Source organism: Rhinolophus sinicus, chromosome 13 (genome assembly GCF_057876585.1).
Source record: "Rhinolophus sinicus isolate RSI-liver-muscle chromosome 13, RSI-T2T, whole genome shotgun sequence".
NCBI classification, from domain to species: Eukaryota; Metazoa; Chordata; class Mammalia; order Chiroptera; family Rhinolophidae; genus Rhinolophus; species Rhinolophus sinicus.
This window is the reverse complement of record NC_142513.1, coordinates 17404700-17422774: the sequence shown is the minus strand read 5'-3', so window position 1 is coordinate 17422774 and position 18075 is coordinate 17404700.

The following is an 18075-nucleotide window of genomic DNA, read 5'->3' as shown; positions in this document are numbered from 1 at the left end:
CAACCTGCAGCCTGGACACTGATACCTGGAGGTCCCAATGGGACTCACCAGCAGGGCCGTGACCATCAGGCCCACCCCACCGAGACAGACGGGTAACCTTGATCACCCACGGGAATGATTTCAATGCTATGGAATTATACTGGGGGTGCCAAAAATTGTATGCACATGACTTGTATTCATCTTTTGTTTTCGGTATATGTTGAGTATTACATTTTTAATACCATTTTTTTCTTCCTTAAAATGTGCATACATTTTTTTGGCACCCTCTTCGTATGTTTTACCACAATTACAAATACACGCATAACATAAAATTGGACCATTTGAACCATTTCTAAGTGTCCAGTTCGGGGGCATTAAGTGCATTCACGTTATTATGCAACCATCATCACCCTCCATCTCCAGAACTTTTTATCTTCCCAAGTAGAAACTTATACCCATTAAACAACACCCCGTTCCCCGCCTGCCCCAGCCTGCTAGTAACCACTATGCTATTTTTTGTCTCTATGAATCTGACTACTCTAAGTACTTCATGTAAGTAGAACCATACAGTATAGTTCCTATTTCACTTAGTATAATGTCCTCAAGATTTATCATGTTGCAGCATGTGTCAGAACTTCCTTCCTTTTCAAGGCTGGATAATATTCCACTGTAATGGATATGCCTCATTTTGCGTATCCATTCATCTATTGATGGACATTGGGTTATTTTCACCTTTGGGCTGCTGTGAGTAATACGGCTGTGAGGATTGATGTACAGTATCTGTTCGAGTTTCTGCTTTCAATTCTTTAGTATTGAAAGTATGCGCCCAGAAGTGGCATTGCTGATTCATATGGTTATTCTGTGTTCAATTTTTAAAGAAACTACCATACTATTCTATTCATTTTACACAATAAAAAAAATACCAAAACAATAATACTAATTGTTACTTGGTTTCCCCCATAGCCTGAAGAAAATGGACATTCCAAGAAGGGGCACCTGTGGCCTCTGGCACTCTCTGGTACCCTGCCAAGCTGCTCATGTACCTGTTTGAAAGGCATGGCTATCATTCATTCATTCATTCATTCATTCATTCGTTCGATAACTATTGGTCGGGTATCCTCAATGTGTCAGAAACTCCGCTAGATGCTGGAGCTATGACGATGAGTAAAACGGGACACAATCCCGGCCTCCGGGTTTACAGCCTACAGGGGAGGCAGGCATTAGTCACAGAATATCTGTTCTATGGCATTAAAGGCCCAGAAGCCATTCTCAGAGCCCAGACCACAAGGTAGTGTCTCAGCCTGCAGCAGGGGTGCTTTTTGGAGGTCTGGCCCCGACCCCGGGGTCCCTTCTCTCCTTTCTCAGAACCCCATGTTTCTCATCTGTGAAGTGGGGGCGATCACTCTCCCCTCCAACCTAATTGGTGTGGCAGGATGAGGCTATTGATTCCTCTCACTCTCTTTCCATTTTCCCCTCAGTTAGATCAGCAAAGAAAATTATCATGCCCATTTTGCTGACAAGCAGACTGAGGCTCAGTGAGTCAGGGCCAGTCCTCTGCCTGCTCTGCTGAGTCCTCACCAGGGTCTTTCACTGGACAGTCTCCCTCTATGGATCTCCTCTCCTGTCCCCAGTCCTCCTCAATCTATGAGGCACTAGCCACTCATCCAGGGCTCCTGCTGAAGGTCAGCGCAACCTGGTATCTGAGGGAAAAACCAGGAGGCTTCCCGGGAGCCTCCCAGGGCACCAGCTCCCCTCTGCTGCCACCAGTTTTGTGTTCCTTTTCCACTCCACTCAGCTGGAGCACAGGCTCCACAGTCCCACAGACTTGGATCTCACTGTTAGTTGATCTGTGGGACCTCAGGCAAGTTGTTGTGTGTCTCCAAAGTGTCATTTTAATGATCTATAAAACTGCTCCCGCCAATGGAGGAATAACTTGTTCTCACTTGATGGAATACTACTGTATTTATCAGCTTGGGCTGCCATAACAAAACACCACAGTCTGGGGGGCTTAAACAACAGAAATTTTCTCACAGTTCTGGAGGCTGGAAGTCTAAGATCAAGACGTCAGCAGATTTGGCTTCTCATAAGGTCTCTCTTTTTCTTGCAGACAGACGCCTTCTTGTCGTGTCCTCACGTGGTCTTTCTCCTGTGGGTCTCTTCCTCTTCTTATAAGGATGTAAGTCTTACTGGGTTAGGGTTCCACCTTGATGACCTAATTTAAACATAATTACCTCCTTAAAGGCCCTGTCTCCAAATACAGTCACAGTGGGGGTTAAGCCTATGAATATTTTTGTGGGGGGAGGACATAATTCTGTCCGTAATAACCACTCAGCAATTAAAAGGAAGAAATTAACGGTAAGCAAGAGAAGCAGGCTGTAGGATTCCATTTATATGAAATGCCAGAAAAGTCAAAACAAACCTGTAATGACAGAAAGCACATCTATAGCTGCTGGGACTTGGGGAGGATTTGCGGGGAGGGCTCAGTGGAGGCATTGGCTGCAAAGGGGCTTCTCAGTTGATGAAAATGTTGTGTCCTGATTGGGCAGTGGCTGTGTGGAAGTGGACATTTGTCTAAACTCTTCAGTTCGGTGCACAGTTCATACACTGAAAATGGGTGGATTTTATTGTATGTAAACTATACCTCCATAAAATAAAATTATCAAACCCTAGCTCAAAGAGTTGAAAATAAGGTTCAAGTTAGATGGTTGTTAGGAGTAAATGAATTAATGCCTGCAAAGTGCTCAGATTGGAGCCTGGCACAGAGTTAGTGTGCAAGTAAATGGTAACCATGGTAACCTGAAAACAAGACTTTTGCTCAGTAAATGGAGCAAGAGTGAAATAAACACAGAGGGCATATATACGGGGAGGAGGGATAGAGGAGGAAGGGAGAGGAGGAACAGACAGGCAGGGGCTATGACCTTGGCTTCCTGAGGTCAGTGGCTGTCTTGGCTCCTGGGAGGAGCCCCCATCACATCCCATACCATAGTCTTCTGGGCCCACGGACCAACCACCTGCAACTTAGCCCTGCTCAGCCTCATCCTGGTTTTCTTCATTCACCCATTCACTGAACATGCACACTGAACCAGTACAACAAAAGCCATGCATCGCTATTTCTATATGTTGAGTGCATTTTATGAGTAGGATACGGCTCAGTGCTTTATACTGTAGGTTGAACCAAATAAAGAGGCAATATGAGACCAGCTTTCGCCACAGAAACGGCAGTTCACCACATGGTTCCACTTAATACATGATTGCTTTCATCCTTATGACAAATCCATAGAAGAGATATTATTATTCTATATTGGGGGGCTGAGAAGACTGGTATTCAGGAAGGCGAAGGGACTGGCCCAAAGTCACACAGCTGAATTTGAACCCTGGTCTGACTCTGAAACCCTTATGTGACATGTTCCTTGCACTGAAAGAGTCACACTAGTGGGGAGATGAACCCATTAAGTGTCTCTCTGAGTTTCTCCCTGAGCATCCCCTGAGTTCCAGACGGGCTGCTCATAGCTCTTCAGACTCTCGATATGGGAGTCTGCAGCCTTCATTCCAAAGATGCTAAGGTCCTGCCTTCCCTGCACATGCCCCCCTCCCCCATCCACCAGGGCATCTACCCTCACCTGGCCGCTTCTCCTGGAGCCTTGGGGGGCTTGTTGTACTGGCAGTGTTGGCCAGGGCTGGATGTGTGTTTCTTTGTTGCCCCAGGAGCTGGCCTCATTCTGCCCATCTCGTCCTCGGTCTAGGCCAGCCCCTTGCCAGCCTTTACTCCTTAAAGCCTCCCTCCGAGCTCAGGTTTGTCTTTAATTCTCAGCTCATTAGCAGATCAAAGAAGATAGAGATAGAGGAGTCCAAGAGACCATCAGGCGGCCCTGTGCTCATACTCCACGAGGTGTCCCCTGGGCAGGAGGCAAGGGACTCTCCCTTGGTTGCTCTTTGTGGAGCAGGAGAGGGGCGGGGACCTGGCTCCAGACTCCCCCATCCATAACTCTGCCAGAGATGCAGCTGGGGACCCCGAGGCCATGGGGCTGGGAAGCAGCATCAGCCCCCTCCTCCAGAGCCTGAGCAGGACAAGGACAGTTAATTCCTCTGGTGTTATCAGCTGGGCACAGGCGCTGGTTGCATAGCAACACAGATTGCTCTCTGTCTCCAGTGCTCAAAAAAAAAAAAAAAAAGAAAAGAAATCAGCATTTTCTGCAACTCCACATCAGTTAGATGGAAATGGGCCTGGGGAAGCCCAGACTCCCTGACCCCCCCCCCCCCCCGTCCCCCCCCCCCCCCCCGTGGCTCCTTTGTAGAAAACCACCATTCATGGGGGGGGGGCTCCTCACTCTTCAGGCCTGCACCTCCTTCTTGCCTCCTACATGTCAGGTGGGGGTTGATGTAGGAATTCAATCACCACACAGCTGCAGTGTGGAGCTGGGTCAGGAAGCAGGTCTGGGTTTGTACAGGGGAATGCTGGGCAGGCTTTGGATTTGGGGGACATGGTGTGAACTCAGGGAGCCCCAGACAGTCCTGGCAATGGGTTTGATTTATTCATTCATTAAGCAGTATTTATTGAGCACCTACTGGGCGCCATAACCCTAAACTCCCCAGATTTGGTGGGTTAAAGATGGCTGCAAAAAAAAAAAAAAAAAAAAAAGATGGCTGCAAATTCTTTGTTGCTCCTCGCATGGACAGGTCTAGTTTATTTCCCTTCCACTTAAATCAGGGCTGGTTCTGTGACCTGTTTGACCAGTAGAATGTGACAATCGTGGTACTGTATCACTGTGAGACTGGGATCAACAGCTTTTGCCATTGCCGCTTGAAATGCTCCTTCTTGGAACCCAACCACCATGATGTGAGGAAGCCCAAGCAGCCACGTCCAAAGGCCCTCCTGGAACCAGCCACGTGAGAAAGCCATGTGATGCCATGTAAGCAGAAGAGTCAGCCAGCCAAACCCTGACCAAATCCTTGAGCCATGGAATCACAAGCAAATAAAACTATTCTCACTTTAAGCTTGGAAGTTGTGGAGTAGCTTGTTCTGCAAGAATAACCAAGACACCAGGAGAGCTTACTTTTTTTATTCATAAGCTCTCAGATATCTATAAACAATGGTTTAAGTATCTAAGGTATGCTAGGCCTCGTGCTAAGCTCCAAGGCTAAATGCCACTCAGCAGAGCTGAAGGATAAAAGTGCCGAGGGTTTGGGGGTATCAGGAGATGGCACAGAGGCAGAAGAATGGAATCAAGAGCTCAGAGACAGGAGCAGATAATGAAATATAAGCAATCTGTAACTAAATGGGGAGAGACAAAGTGAGGAAGGCAACCTCAGCTCTTGCCCAGACCACATAGTTTTGAATTCAGGTACCAATTCTGCTTATTTAGAAATGGCTGCCTGGACCATATGGGAAAGATTCTGAGGCTAATAAGTCTGAGCTCCAGGGTGAAGAGAGCTGTGATTGATTAGTGATGTCTGCAGTCGGTAAGGTGGCGAGAATATTGGCACATGTTGTGGGGACAGAGTCCCAGAGAACAGTTTCCAGGCTCATGTGGAAAGGTGCTGGCTCGGGTAGTAGATGGCCATCAGCTGTGACTAGTTGGCCATCAGCTGTTACTGGTTAGCCATTAGCCACTGATATAACTGCCGTGTTTGGGCTGTGGGATTGGTCGTTTGGCAGAGAAGTGGACTGCAGGTTGCAGATCGTGTGGCTCCTGCTTTCTGTGTCTCCAACCCAGCTGCCAGCGAGAATATTGTGGTATGTGACTCCCCTATCTATGGCTGAGTTGTTGTTCTTTTTTGGCCTCACCATATCCTGTTCTTGTGCGGGGAGCGGGAGCTGAGTCCCCACATGACACATGTATCATGCATGTGCCTCTTGAGCTCACACTGTCTGCTGGCCTCTGTGACTAACTCCCCTGGGTTTGCTTGGATGTGGAGTGAGTAAGAAAAGCAGGTTGTTTAGTCAGGCTTCACGAAAGGGGGCCAGAGCAGAGAGGACTTGAGGCATGCATTCATATTTTGAGACCTGAAGTTACAGACTTCTGCATAAACCAGTAGGGCAGCAGCAGAGGGTTTCTTTTTAGTTTTAGTTTTGTTTTATTTTTTGTTCATATCTCCTAGTCAATTCAGTTCAAAACTCCATTGTGTCATTCTGTGTGCTTGGGTCAGACTTTCCTGGCTCTTGCCACACATCGCAACCACCTGTTTCTTTGTGTGTGAATCCCGACCATGTGCAACAGGCACGGGGTGGGGCAAAGGTGCGGTGGGTAGAGGGCGTGGGATGGAATGGGAGGAGACGAAGCTGGAGAATGGGGTTCTCAAAGTGTGGTCCTCAGACCAGCAGCATCAGCAACCTGGGTACATGTTAGCAATGCAGATGCTGGGGGCTTACCCCAAACCTACTGAACCAGAAACTGGGGGGACAAGGCAGAGCCTGTGCTTTTAACAAGCCCTTCAGGCGATTCTGCTGCAGACTCAAATTTGAGAAGCACTGGGTTAGGGGGAGCAGAAGGAAGGTGCTGTGGACAGACACGCAGGCGTGCCAGGGGTCGGCTAGTCTAGGACTCCCCCTTGCTGCTCCAAAGTCTTCCCCCTTCGTGGAGACCCTTGACACGAGCTCACGGGAGGTGGCAATTTCCTTAGTCTCTTTTGGCAGCACCCGATTCTAACGTCTGTCCTTCTCGCTCTCGCCCACTTGAGGACACTTTTGCCATGTATGACAGCATCAGTCACAATGACAGTCATGGGTAATTTCCTTATTCATGTGCCTGTGCTGTGTACAAGTGTCACATCAAACTACTCCTACAGTTCAGTCCCTGAGCCGTGATTGCTGAGAGAGATGGTGAATGTCATGCCATCTGATGACTGGTGAGGGCTCTGATGAGGACTGTGGGTTCACTGATAGGACAGTTATACAGAAGAAATCCCCCGGAAGCACCCCCAACTCCTTCACCCCAGTCTTTGTCTGACTAACTCATTCTCACTTCTGGCCTTCCTGAGTCACTTCTTCCATGAAGCCCTCCCTGCCTGCCCCTCCTCACCCCCACCTCACCCCACCCCCTCTGGAATATGCTGCCCCCATCACTATGAGCCTACAGGCTCCTCCACCTTCTCCATTACAGCACCTCTCAGGCTGTTCTCTAGTCACTGTTTAATGGTCTCTTTCTCCACCACAAGGCCAGGACCTTGTGGATTTTACTCAGTGTGACACCCTTCCCAGTGTCACTGCCATTCCAGTACCTGGCCATTCCAGTATCATTTAAACTTGATAACAGCTCTATGAGGTGAGTACTATTGTTTTCATCCCCATTTTACAGATGAGGAGACTGAAGCACAAGAAGTACGTTGTCCAAAACCATAGGGCTTATGAGCCACAGGGAGCCGGCCTCCAATAGAAAAACACATTTTGCTTTTGTTAGTATTGTTGTTATTTTTGTTATTGTTCCGGGGAGGGAGAGAGGGGAAAATGTGGCTTTTTCTTGAGTGTTTTCGTTGCCCCTGGAGTCTGCAGCCCCCTCCTGACTGCTGGTCTGAAGTCCTGGCTATACTCTGAGGGACATTGAGGAAGAACCTGGCAGAGCTGAATCTTGTCCGGAACCATGGGCTGTTACATTTTGGGGACAAGGAGCAGTGCCTCTGCCTCGACCTGCAGCCATGGTCCAGGGATCTCAAGGGAACTGTCACTGCAGGGCCCTGGCTCACAGCTCTGGGCTGACAGCATCTTTCAGCTCCCTCTCAGCTCCCTCTCACTCAGAGTTGCGGCCATTAGGGCTGCAAATTAGCATCGTAATTGCCTTTTAACTAGTCACAGTTGGAAAGAGACCAAGCTAGCCCCGTCTCCTCCCTCCCCCTCCTTGCTCAGCAAGCAGCCATGGGCTTCCTCCCCAGACAGGGACACCCTCTGCCCACCGTCCCAAGAAGGCTGATCACATACCTGAGAGTCAGTTTCACCACCCACCTGAGTTAGGGTAATAATCCCAACCTCGAAGTCTGATTATGAGGCATGAAAATGCCTGGCACAGTTTCTGCCACAACGTGAGGTCTGTTGTGTTGTGGTGTTGTTGTGTCATGTTGGTGTTGTTGTTGTGTTTGAAGACTCAGGGATGGCAAGAATATGTAAGTCGTGATGTGAGCAGGGCTAGCACTCAGGTCCTCTTGACTGAGCTCAGGGCTCTTCTTGTCCCACTGTGTCAACCCTTAAATGTGCCTTTCCTTGCCAAGGACAGCTAGATAGTTTGTAATCACGAGAACAGACGGTAAACAAGACCTTGCCTAAAGAGATTCAACGTTCTCATCATAGATGATTTTTACTATAAAACAATCAGGGTTTACTTAAGAGAGGGGATTTACCCCAACTCTGTTGCATCGACCTGATCATGTAGTTTGTCTACTATAAATATGAAGATACAGCAGAGTAGTGGTTAAGGGGACTGATGCTGAAACCCAGCTGCCTGGGTTCAAATCCAGTTCTGTGACTCCTCAAAAGGGTGATTTTGGGCCAGTTACTTAACCTGTCTGTTCTTCAGTTTCCCACTCTGCAAAAAGGGGATGAAAATAACAACGCATTTCCTTTAGGGTTGTTGTGAGGCACAAAACATATACAGGGTGCCTAGAATGGTGCTGAGACATGGTAAGTCCTACGTGTTTGTTCTTATTACTTATTAGTCATCTTTGTATGTTGCGTGGCTTCCAACCTGCATTTAGGAGGGCGTTTCTGCAGCGATGCTCAGTGAGATGCTCTTAGGCCAGTCACTGTCACAGGGGCCAGGGACAAAGGGCTCTCTTGTCCTTGGTTTCCACTTGATTGGACAGCGCAGCCCTACAGGGCCAGCTTTGCAGAGCCTGAGGCTGGATTTGGGGGGAGGAGGTGGAGGAGGAAGGAAAAAGAGGAGGGAGATAGAGGAGGGGGAGGAAGAGAACCTAAGACATGCCAGGCACTCAGCTGGGTACTTGAGAAAGGCGTAGTGAGCAAGAAAGAGGCAGGCCCTGTTCTCATGAAGCTATAAACAAACAAAGAAACAAACAAACAAATACAAATTTTTGATACCTGCCCTGAAAGAGAAGGAAATAAACAGGGTAATATAGAGATTAACGGGGGAGAGGGGGGAGGGTTGGGGGTGAAATTCCACTTCTGATAGGGTAGTCAGGGAGGGCTTCTCAAAGGAGGTGATGTTTAAGCTGAGATGAAAGGAACAAGTCATGCAAAGAATAGGTCAACAGCTTTCCAGGCTGAGGGAATACCAGGTGCAAAGACCGAGGGACAGGAAAGCGATTGGCTGGTCCCAGGAACAAAAAGGAGGTGACTGAATGTGTGGGACACATTAGGGGACACAGTGGTCCCGAGTGGGCGGCGCAGTGGCAGGGGCCTATCACACAGGGTCTTGTGGATGGTGGTGAAGAGTCGGGGTTTTATTCAACCCTGGGAGTCTGAAAGGATGGCCAATCCCGATACCCAGATGGGACACTGTTTGTCTGGAAATACAAGAAGTTGGATCCAGGCTGAGAGGACCCTGGGGCCTTCGGAGACCCCAGGCTGCGCCCCCTTCTCCGATCACGGGTTGCTTAGCTCCTCTGCCTCTCTGCTCCCCACTTCTCCAAGTGCTGACAGGGCGGGACACTCAGGACCACCCCGCAGGCGACCCTTCCTGCCATTGTTCAGTCGCGGTGCTCTCATTTTCTAGGCGGTAGACAATTTTCTGCTCCGCGCCGGCCCGCAAATGCAAAGCGGGACTGTTACTCGTCCGCTGATTACCGCGGAGCGAGCGCCGCGCAGCTGGGAAGGAAGGACGAGCGGGCCGCCCGCTTCATTACCCTCATTCATTGCAGCCGCTGGCGCGGTGGGGGGCGGGCACCCCCTAACTGCTGGCCCAGGCCCTGCCCCCAGACCCCCTCCTCAACCGGAAACCCCTCTCGGGACCCTCCCTCCATCAGCCCCAGGTCCGCTGAGAGAGCCCTCCCCGCGCAGTCGCCTGGCGCTCGGCAGCTGCAGAGGACCCGGGACCCGGGCAAGGGGTGGGGGGGACCCTGCTCCCCCCGGCCAACGCTCGGTCCCTGCTCTTTGTTCTCGCGACTCTCAGGCGCCCCGGCCCACGCTGCGCGCTGGGATGCCTGTGGTAATGGGCCACGAGACCCCGGTCCAGCTCCTTTCCTGCCCTGGGTGGCGGCGGGGAGGGAGTTTTAAGCTGAGGTCAGTTTAGTCTTACGTCAAGACCCGGGACCCCGTTCTCCTGACTCCCGCCTTGTGCTCGCCTGCTCCTTGGGTTCCTTCATTCAGCGAAGACTGAATCTGTATTTGTAAGATCCTGAGGTGTTCTCAGGCACTCTGGGAACCAAACCCAGAGCAGGACCCCCGAACCCAGCCTGTGGGATCCCGGAAGGCCTCCTGCAGGAGGGGAGCCCACAAGGCCCTGAGCTGGGATGGGTGGGGTTCAGTCTCCCAGGCCCTTGAATTCCAGGCAAAGGACCTGGGGCCTTATCTGAGGGCAGCAGGGATCTATCTGCTGGGAGACTGGGGGTGGAGGTGGGTAGGGGGTCTTGATCACAGTTGTGTTCTAGAGAGATCCCTCTGGTTTTGGGGGCTGGAGGGGTGGGGAGATGAGGCCACAGGGCCAGGGAGAAGGCCATGCTGTTGTGTAGGAGGGAGAAGATGTTGTGACCTGGGAGGGGTGGGCCTGAGGGGAAGACTTAAAGAGCTATTTAGGAAGTGAAATCCACGGAACTAGTGGCCAGTCAGGTGGGGGAGGGGAGGAGTTGAGGACGCCTGGGGATTGTAACTTTGGTGACCACACCTGAGAAGCCAGGAAGAAGCAGGGCATTCTGGATTCCACAGAACCTTCCCGATCGCTTTCCGTGCTCTCCCCCTGCCCACTGTTTCTTCAGAGTAATGTTCACCTGAAGTTGTATTTGGACTTGTCCATTGGTTTCTTATCTGTCTTCCCCACTAAACCGAGCTCCTTGAGAGTAGGGTCTTTGTTCTGTTCTCTGCGGTATCCCCAGGACCTGGAGCAGCATTGGCTGGGTTGATATTTGTTGAGTGAATGCATAAATGAAGGAAGGAAGGAATGAGGCAGTGTGGGAACCAGACCGTGCAGGTTTATCACTACATCCTGGGCCCAGCACCTGCTTGGGAACCAAACCCAGAGCAGGGCCCCCAAACCCAGCCTGTGGGATCCCGGAAGGCTTCCTGCAGGAGGGGAGCCCACAAGGCCCTGAGCTGGGATGGGTGGCGTTCCCCACCCAGGGCCTTGTGGGCTCCCCTCCTGAATGGCAACTGCTTGTATAAATACATGAACGAATGGATGGTTGCTTCAAAACCTGGCAGATAAAATTTAGATTCGGAATGTGAGAAGCGGTGCCACGAGATAACATCAGGAACATAGATGAATAGCAGCCTGTGTTTATTGAGCTCCTACTTCACCCCACAGTTGTGCCACCTGCTGCAATGTTACCGCATTTAGTCCTTACATCTACCCTATGAAGTAAGGATTGTTGGTGGCCCCATTACACAGATGAAGAAACGGGGGCTTAGAGAGGGGGAATAATGTGCCCCAATTCACAAAGCTAGTAAGTGGCAGGGCCAAGATCTGAACCCAAGAAGTTGGATGGAGAGGCTACACTATTACCAAGTCATAGCACAGTAGGTGGATGCTATGGCTTGTGGGAAAGGGCCAAAGGCATCCTCACAACCACATGCAAGTTTCCTCCCAGCTAAGATGACCCCTTCCCAAGGGATTAGAGACCCCATGTTACCCGCAACCAGGCCCAGAAAGGCAGCACAGCTCTGAATGAGAGGACACACTGGTACCATGTCAGCCGGTCCCAGCCTCCACTGGGACCATCTCTCCACTTCATGTAAATTACAACATTTAATCTTCACAGTCAACGCAGTGAAACCCCACTGTTATCATCACCCCTATTTTCCAGAAGGAGAAAGTGAGGCACAGTGAGGTGAACCAGCTTATCTAAGGCCACACAACTATTATGTGGGAGCGCTGGCACCTAAATCCAGGCAGGCTGACTCCAGGTCCCAGGTTTTGTGCTTCCTCAGCATTGACCACAGCAGGGGGTCGGCCAGCCTAGCCAACCATTCTTTGTGCCAGGTGATGGCTGCCAGGGGTGACTGGGGCAGCCTTTACTCTTTGGCCATCCTGCCTTTGCTCAGTGATGAGGCAGCCCGTGGGCACATCATAAACACAGCCAAGAATGAACGGAGATAGCAATCTGAGTCCTCCATCCGCTGTCATTGGACTTCCTGTATTCAATCACCCATATATTCATTTCTTTCATCGTTCTCTTCTTGACTGTGATAAAGTCATTTTTATAGCACCAAGAACGTGCATTTCATTTGAATTAAGCGTGCTGGAGTTGATCCGTTTTGTTGGCGAATCGGGGTGATAAAGGAGGACACATTTCAATGCTTGCCTTCCTTTCAACTGATTGTTCTCCAGGACATTATTATAAGAGTCTCATTCAGGGAGTGTGTGTATGTGACAATCTGCATACCCACTTCTAGAACTCTGTATATGGAAGGCCACATGAAAGTCTGTCTGCACAAAGGGCATCAGGGTTTTCAGACCCAGCAAGGGTCCCTGTGTCCATGCGTGGCATTCGGGCCTCAGAACCATCCATCTGCAAGGACTATGTGAGCTGGAGAATGAGCGTTTCAACAGCGACCAATGGAAGTGGAACATGAGAGGATTCTCTCCAAATGACTTGCTCTTAGTAAACCCTTGTAACTTCAATTTAACTGGCAGAGGAGGCGGTGAGGGAGAGGAAGCCCAGTTATGACTAGTTGAATTCTTTCTTTCCCAGCTGGATGGGGATTTGAAACTGATCACATTTGATTTAAGGAAACAAGTGATGTGACAATTCTGACTCTTAGGATTGTGGCGTTAATTCAACTTATTTCAGGGATGTTAAATAAGGCTGCATAAGTCACCCTGGTCCTCGGGGGACCTCTTGTAAGTTCCTCTACCTGTCAAAGCGATGACTTTGTTATAAGAGCTGGAATCTCCAAGAGGACAGGTCTGCTGGGGTCTCACAACCAATGGTGCAATGGACAACCTATAGCTGAAGGGAGAGGCCTTCTAAAGCAGACAGCCTGGGCAGAGCTGCCATGTCTGGGGACAGCAAGTCACCAACACCCATGGGTCCGCTCTGCCTTGGCACCTTCCCTTATCTCCCTGCAGTTCCCTCCTCTTCCCTCCCTCCAGGGAGGGACTTCAGCATGGAGTGCCCCAGAGAGAGGGATGGCTATCAGGTATGTGACTGTGCATGTGTGTGCAAACCTATGTGTGTGCACACATTTTTGTGCCCTATTATGGATACGCATATGTGTGCATATGTGTGGTCTAGGCTCTATGTACATGTTTGTACATGTCTTTCCATATGTGTGCTTAGTCATACATGTGTGTGCTATGTGACCATAGGCAGTGGGACCCTTGGATGATGGGAGGAACTCCCCCACCCCCTCACCTGCCCCCACAGCAAGAGAACTTGTGTGTTGGCTAAAGACTGGCATTCTGTAGGAAGGACACACCCACTGGATGACCCAGGAGGCCCTCATCACAGCCTGGGTCTGCTGCTTCTCTACCTCGGAATTCTCCTGCGTGGTCAAACCACTGAGGAGCATGTTGTCCCCACATCAGGAGGAAACAGTGACAACCTCAGTTTATCTGTCTGAAGGGACACTGTAGCCCCGGCTCCAGATTGTCCAGGACGTTAGTGTCTGGATGGGGTGGTATCCTCCAGGCCACCCTCTGCTTCTCTTGCCTCCCCCAGTGGGGGACGGGAGTCCATCATGCAGGAGGCCAGCAGCTTTCACCTGGCTCTGCTAAGACCTTAGGAAAGTCATTTCACTTCTCTGAGCCTCAGTTCTCTAGTGAGGTAAAAACTTCACAAGACTGTCAAGAATTACATAAAATTAAATCCTATGCAAAATGAGAAAATGCCCTCTGACTGGGCACCTCCTGAGGGCATGGGCCAGGTCTTCTTATCTTCGTTCTCAGTACTTTGCAGAGGACCTGATGAAAGGCAAGCTCTTAGTTCATGTTTCCTGAAGGCATGGATGAGTGGATGAATGAAGGCCAGTATCTGAAACATAGTGGGTACAAAGAAAAGTTTGATTTAAGTTTCATGCCCTCTAAGGCTGAATTTCTTAATTGTTTTCTACAGAGCCTTACTGTTCCTTAAGGATCAATAGGGAAAAAAAGGCAAGGTGAAGGATTATTCTATGGTGAAATAATTTGGAGCTATGAAAGCCTTGGAGCTTTCCAATATCAGTTAATTAATTCAGTGCACTTTTATTGAGCATCTACCATATGTCTGGCGCCATTCTGGGTGTTGGGGACAGATAGAGCTTTATTTAATTCAATATTTTCCAGTATTTCTACATCTCCCTCCTTTTTTTCTGAATGAAAATGTAATCCTGCTCATTTCTCATTACCTGTCCAACTCCCAACTCAAAAACCTCCCAGAGGACTATGGAATATAGTAACTAAAATAACCAATCTGAAGCCAGACTACCTGGGTTCTGAATCACATCCCCACCACTTACCAGCCATGTGACCCTGGGTGAGCCTCAACTTCTTCAAGTGTGAAATAGTGATAATAGCAAGGATTAAATGAGATAATGCTGCATCTCCAACTCTCAATAATGTGCCTGGTATGTAATAAGTATTATTTAAAATAATATTTATCACTCTAGATCTCCTGAAAATCTACAGAATAATAGCCAAGTCCCCTCCATGGTATCAAATGCCCTACTCACCTCCCCAGAGTAATTTGAAATAATTTTCCTTCCTAAGGTCATTCAGAACCACTTGCCAATCTCCATGGCTCCCAAACAGCCCCCAGTTGATTTATACATTTGATCCCTTCCTGCTACTTCTTCCTCACATGTTCTTCTCAGTGCTGCCCACTCAGAAGGCACAGCTTCCAGTCCCATCCCTGAGATCACCTCCTCCATTAAATTCATACTCACTGCCTGACCCTCCAGTCCCAGGGGATCCATTAGCTGATTACAGCTGCATGAGTTACCCAGGCAAGGCCAGTTGAAGAATCACCCAATCAGAATCCAATGAATAATACTTTCATGCCTCTAAGTTTTGGGGATTGTTTATTATGTGGCAATAGACAACTAACACAAGCACCTTGAAGCCAACAACAGCTGACTTCAATCCATCTTCATCTTGTCAGGCAGAGAAGGAGTCGTAGGCTATCTCCAGAACTACTGATGAAACCAGGAGACAGTGATACCCTGGATTATCCCCACTCCAGGCTATCGCCGGGATAAATGAGGGATCTCCTCTGTATCATCAATTGAAGGACCCTAGTAAGAATGAGAACTGTCTTGCAACAACATGGATGGACCTAGAGGGTATTATGCTAAGTGAAATAAGTCAGACTGAGAATGACAAATATCATATGATGTCACTTATATGTGGAATCTAAAGAACAAAATAAGTGAACAAACAAAACAGAAACAGATTCATAGATACAAGAGAGCAAGCTGGTGGTTGCTAGAGGGGAGGGTCGTTGGGGGGCTGGGATTAAGGGGGAGGGATTAAGAAATACAAATTGGTAGTTACAAAACTGTCACGGGGTGTAAAGCACAGCACAGAGAATATAGTCAATAATATTGCAACAACTATGTATAGTGCCAGGTGGGTACTAGACTAATAAGGGGGATCACTACATAAATTATACAACTGTCTAACTACTATGCTGTATACCTGAAACTAATATAAAATAATACTGAATGTCAACTGTGACTGAAAAAAATAATTTAAAAAAGTTAAACATAAAAAAAAAGAACTGAGAGTGTATGTACCAACACGTTAATTGCAGATGCCATGAGCTGTCCATGGTGCTGACTCCCTTGTTCTTGGGGAACCGAGTACTATTCTCTGTACCTGGTCACGCCTGCCCCTGGGTCACCCTTCTCAACTCCTGCCCTGGGTCTGACAACATCTGTTCAAATCAAATGGAAGTAGAACGTTTGAATCTTCCCCCTCCTTTCTCCCTTCCCCCCTCCCTTTCAGGAACCATCTGACCATTATAATAAAAATCCAGCTTTATGTAAATACCCTATCCTCCAAGTAATAAATGCCATTAGCCGAGCCTGTCTGAGCAACCGCAGGCTTTTAAACATCCATTTGAAGATCTTTGAAAGCTCTCTCAAGGCTCTTGCTCATAATTCACTAAGTGGGAGTTGGTAATAACTGTGTTAAATGGCCAGGCCCAGCAATTCGCAGGAGGTGTATCTGTTTGTGTGTTCTTGTTAGTAGTGGTGCGGTGTGCACTGAGCAGAGGATCCCCTTCCTTCCATGCTGATCAGTTACTTATTTTTAAGAGTCCCCCTGGGGGCTCACAGTCCTTTGATGAGCCACTAATGAAAGAGCCAGGTCTGACAATTAATTTCCACAGAGTTATTATTTATTGTTTTGGCAACAATTCTCTGAAAAGCCTTCACACGCACCCTGGCTTCCCAATAGTTGAAGGGAGCTATGAGTGGAGGGGAGAAATGGATTCTACTTGTTTGTTCATTAGTCATATACTGAACACCTACTCTGTGCCAAGCACTGCATTAGATCAAAATACACCCCTGCCTTCAGGGACCCCTCAGTCTGGTATGTATGTGGGGAGGGGGAAGGAGAGGCAAGTGAGGAGGAAGTTACAATACAGTGTGATGCATGTTACGAAGGGGACAATGTAGCCGGCTATGGGCGTTTGTAGGGGGGCACATAACCCAGATATAAGGGGTCAGGGAAGGTTGCCAGGAGGAAGAGTCCTTAATGACCACCTAGAATTAGCAAGATCATAAGAAAACAGGGCAAGAGAATGCTCCAGGATAAAAAGATCAACAGGTTCAAAGCCTCTGAGAAGAGGAGTATCCATCAATTTTTGGCAAGGAGGTGGAGTACTCAGAATTCTCGGTCACTGCTGGAGGGAGTGTAAATTGGTACATTTTAGAAAACAGCTGGGCATTATCAAGCAAAGCGGGAGGTATGCAAGCCCTGTGACTCAGCAAAGCCGTTTCTTTCTAGAGACATTGTGTACATGATGTTAGGAGAACACAGACAATGATCATAGCAGCATGGTTTGTAGTCACCAACTAGAAACAACCCAAATACCCATCAACAGTAGAAAGATTAGTTGCAGTGTAATCACACAGCAGCATACCCTACAGCAGTGAAAATGAATGAACTATAGCTACACACAGCAATGCGGTTAAGTCTTTCTTATATTGACACAAAAGAATACATGCAACACGAGTCCGTTTATATTAAATAAAATGTAGAGAAAATGAAAACGTTGTTTGGGGATGCATACAAAGGTGGTAACGCTATAAAAGAAAGCAAGGAAATGATTGACCATAGCAGGTGAAATAGTGATTTATTCTACGGAGAAGATGAGGACACGATTCAAAGCGTTATGTGGGGAGTTTCAAGCAACGTTCTACTTCTTGATTTGAGTGGTGGTTACACAGGTATTTGCTTTAGAATTATTAAATAATTGTACACATTTTATGTCATAAAATTTTCCATGTGTGTGGTATATTACATAGTTTTTTTTTTAAAAAAAAAAGAGAAAGCATCACTGTAGCCTCAGTCCCTGGGTCTCTACTTTGGTTACATCCATGAGAAGCCTGGCATGCTGACATGCTGATAGAAGGGCTGGAGGTGGCTTTCAGGGACTGGAGCCAGCATTCTGCTCTGTGTGTGTGTGTGTGTGTAGCCATAGGCAACCCTTACAATGATGGTACCAGGGCTTCCTGGGACCAGGAGTCCTTGGGAGTCTCCTTAAACCATCTCCATGAAATAGGGCATGGCTCAGTCTCCAGAGAATCCCAGTTGGGCTTGGGTGTGAGTTTCATGGGTTTGAAAAGAGCCAGGTGGTACGCTGTGAGAACCTGAGGAGGCACAGGACATCGCTTTGTCTTTTCACCTGTAAGTTCCCAAGGTGGTCTAGGATCTGGAGGTGCAATCTGGTCATGAAATCCAACTTCAGGGTCCTCGATCTCTCCTACATGGTCTTTGTTGTGGACACAGTAGAATGGCCATCACCGTGAGGATCTGGTGTGGTTCTGGGTAACTCTGAATCCTTGTGGTAAGGTGA